This window comes from Hordeum vulgare, chromosome 5H (assembly GCF_904849725.1).
Source record: "Hordeum vulgare subsp. vulgare chromosome 5H, MorexV3_pseudomolecules_assembly, whole genome shotgun sequence".
NCBI lineage: Eukaryota > Viridiplantae > Streptophyta > Magnoliopsida > Poales > Poaceae > Hordeum > Hordeum vulgare.
This window is the reverse complement of record NC_058522.1, coordinates 130,022,000-130,026,321: the sequence shown is the minus strand read 5'-3', so window position 1 is coordinate 130,026,321 and position 4,322 is coordinate 130,022,000.

Here is a 4,322-nt window from a genome sequence, read left to right as displayed (position 1 = left end):
GAACGTGCCCCAGATGGGATCTTGCGGAGACAAAAGCTTGCGGCGGCAGAAAAGTAATTTCGATGATCTCTTTATTTTTTTTTGGGATTTTTAGGGAATATATAGGCGCAACCCCTAGGTCAGGGGGCGCCAAGGGGGCCCAGTAGCCTGTGGGCCGCGGTCTACCCCCTTGGCCGCGGGGTGGGGGCTTGTGGGGACCCTGAGGCTCCCCTGCCTTGGCTCTCAAGCTTCCCGATCTTCTTCTGTTACGGAAATAATCTTTTCGGGGATTTTCTTCCGTTTGGACTCCGTTTCAAAATCGCCTCTAAAAGGGGTCAAAAACATGGAAAAACAGGAACTGGCACTTGGCACTGAGTTAATAAGTTAGTCCCAATTTTTTTATAAAAGGCATGCAAAACATCCAACGCTTGACAAGATAATATCATGAAACCATCAAAAATTATAGATACGTTGGAGATGTATCAAGCATCCCCAAGCTTAACTCCTGCTCGTGAATTTTTGATCTGGAATGCTACCTAGCATAGTTGTCCTTTGCAACTTCTTTCATGTGGCATGAATGTTCAGATCCGTAAGATTTGAAACAATAGTTTGCTATTGACATGAAAACAGTAATACTTCAAGCAAACTAGCAAGGTAATCATGAACTTTCAAAATAACAAGGTCAATGAAAGTTATCCCTACAAAATCATATAGTCTGGCTATGCTCCATCATCCTCACACAACTAATGTAAATCATGCACAACCCCGGTATTGGCCAAGTAATTGTTTTCGCACACTTACTTTCTCAAACTTTTTATAACTATCACGCAATACATGAGCGCGAGCCCTGGATATAACACTATAGGTGGAATAGAGTGTGGTGGTGGTTGTGAGACAAAAAGGGGAAGATGGTCACATTGACTCGGCGTATCAATAGGCTATGGAGATGCCCGTTAATAGATATCAATGTGAATGAGTAGGGATTGCCATACAAGAGATGCACTAGAGCTATAAGTATGTGAAAGCTCAAAAGGAAAACTAGTGGGTGTGCATCCAACTTGCTTGCTCACGAAGACCTAGGGCAATTTTGAGGAAGCCCATCATTGGACTATACAAGCCAAGTTATATAATGAAGATTCCCACTAGCATATGGTAGTGACAAAGCAAGAAGCTCTCAATCATGAAGAACATGGTGCTATCATGAAGCACAAGTGTGGAAAAAGATAGTAGCATTGTCCCTTCTCTCTTTTTCTCTCTTTTTTTCATTTGGGCTCTTAGGCCTCTATTTTTTCATTTTTCTTTGTTTTTGTTTTTGGGATCTTTGGCCTCTTTTTTTATTTTTTTATTTCCTCATATGGGACAATGCTCTAATAATGATGATCATCACACTTTTATTTACTCACACCTCAAAGATCACAATGGTGATGACTCCATAGGAAATGCCTCCGGCAGTGTACCGGGATGTGCAACGATCTAGCATGGCGAATGACGTTGAAACATCTCGCTAGCTATGTTACGATCATGCAATGGCAATATGAGAGTGATGGCACAAGTCATGAGACGGAACGGTGGGAGTTGCATGGCAATATATCTCGGAATGGCTATGAAAATGCCATAGTAGGTAGGTATGGTGGCTGTTTGGAGGAAGGAATTTGGTGGGTTTGTGCACCGGCGAGAATTGCGCGACACTAGAGGAGCTAGCAATGGTGGAAGGTGAAAGTGAATCTATACCATGGACTCACATTAGTCATGAAGAACTCACATACTTGTTGCGAACGTTTTTATTAGTAATCGAAACAAAGTGCTAAACGCATACTCCGAGGGGAAGGGTTGGTAGGTGTTAACCATCGCGTGATCCCGACCTCAACACAAAGGATGACAATCAATAGATCAATTATGCTCTGACTTCCTAACATAGAGGTTCACCATAAGTGCATGCTACGGGAATCACTAACTTCAAGACAAGTATTTCTAGATTCACAACACCCTACTAACATAGCTCTTAATATTACAAATCCACGTCTCAAAACTATTTGAGAGGAATCAAAACTTCTCTTTCTATTCAATGCACATGAAGATGGAGGTTTTTGCATCCTCTTTGGGTACCTATCACATAGGGGACTACTTTCATAGCATAAGCCAACTACCAAATCACGCACCGCCATGCTCTAAAAGATATAAGTGAAGCACAAGAGCAAAAGTATCTATCTCAAAAGATATAAGTGAAGCACTATGAACATTCTAGCAAAATCACGATGAGTGCATGTCTCTCTCTCTCAAAAAGGTGTGCAGAAAGGATGATTGTGACAAAACAAAAAGAAAAGGCTCCTAAGATACAAGACGCTCCAAGCAAAACACATATCATGTGGTGAATAAAAATATAGCTCCAAGAAATGTTACCGATGGATTGAAGACGAAAGAGGGGATGCCTTCCCGGGGCATCCCCAAGCTTAGGATTTTTGGTGTCCTTGAATTTGGCTTGGGATGCCTTTGGCATCCCCAAGCTTGAGCTCTTTCCACTCCTTATCTCTTTGTCCATGAAAACCTCACCCAAAACTTGAAAACTTCACAACACAAAACTTAAACAGAAGCTCGTGATAACATTAGCACAAGAAAACAAACTACCACTTATTTTGGTACTGTAGCAAATTTTAATTCCATCTATATTGGTGTTGGGATACTGTATTCTCACTTTTCCATGGCTAGTACCCCCGGATACTAACCATAGTTTCATCAAAACAAGCAACCAACTCAACAAAAAACAGAATCTGTCAAAAACAGACCAGTCTGTAGCAATGTGTATACTTCGTATACTTATGGTACCTCAAAAAATCTGAACAATTACGACGTCCTGGGAAAAAAACATATCAACCAGCAGCAAAAAGAATCAACTCAAAAGCTCTTTCTGAATAAAATTGAAAAATCATCTCGTGAGCGAAAAGTTTGTGTCTTTTTCCAGCAGGATCAAACAACCATTACCAAGACTAGTCATAAAGGTTTTGCTTGTGTCAAACACAAAAAGAAACACAAAAAACACAATCACAACAGAATTGTGATGGTGTGGACGCAACAAAACAGAAAGAAAAAGATAAATTCATTGGGTTGCCTCCCAACAAGCGCTATTGTTTAATGCCCTTAGCTAGGCATAAAAGCGATAGAATCACGTATCGTCGTCTTTGGTGCTCAAACCATAAGTGGCGTGATCACTTATCATCTTAAGATTTTCATCTTTCTTGCTGGATGATTCACCACTACTTTTAGGAACAAAGGCAGACTTGGTGATTTTATTGTGGGGAAAATTTGTAGTATTCTGCACAGCGGCAAAAGCGGAACCCAAGTTGGTTATAACATGCTCTAGTTTGCCAATCCTAGCGGAATCATGACCTACTTTTTCGTTAACTGTGAGTTCCTTCTCCTTTAAATTTTTGAAAGCCATTCCCACCTTGGATCCGTACTGAGTGATTTGATTGTGGATCTTTTTATCCAAATTCTCAATGAGTTCGATCGTAGCGACTTTATTTTCAATGACGTCCAGCCTACGCATCACATGTTCCAGAGTTAAGGTAGTTCCATTAACCATGAGTGGGGGTGAGCCTACCAAATTTATCAGAGCTCCGTAAGAATCAATGGTATGGCTACCCAAGAAATTTCCACCTACGATGGTGTCAAGAATATACCTATTCCAAGGAGAAACACCCACATAAAAACTGCGAAGCAAGACGGTAGTGGATTGCTTATGAGTAGATCTACTCTGAGCATTGCAAATCCTATACCAAGCGTCCTAGTTTTCTTCCTCAATTTGTTTGAAATTGAGAATTTCGCTCTCGGGAGTATCGTTCGAAGTGGTGGATCTAGCCATGAGGACGGGTAGACTATCCCACACAGACAAACAGAGAGCAAGCGAGAGAAAAGGCAAACGAAAAGGCGAACGAAAAAGGCAAACGAAAAAGGCAAACGGAAAAGGCAAATTGGTGAAGTGGGGGAGAGGAAAATGAGAGGAAACTGGCAAACAAAGTAAATGCAAGAGATGAGTTTGCGACACTTACTTGGATGAGTTCTTGACTTGATCTTCCTCCCCGGCAACGGTGCCAGAAATTCTTCTGCTACGGTAACAAAAGTCCTTCCTTGGTGCTAGGAATTCTTCTTGCTACTTCTCTTGTTCGCGTAGGTTTTTCCCTTGAAGAGGAAGGGTGATGCAGCACAGGAGCAGTAAGTATTTCCCTCATTTTGAGAACCAAGGTATCAATCCAGAAGGAGGGCCTTGTCAAGTCCAGAGTACCTGCGCAAACACAAACAATCTTGCACCCAACACTTCAAAGGGTTTGTCAATCCCTTCAAGATTG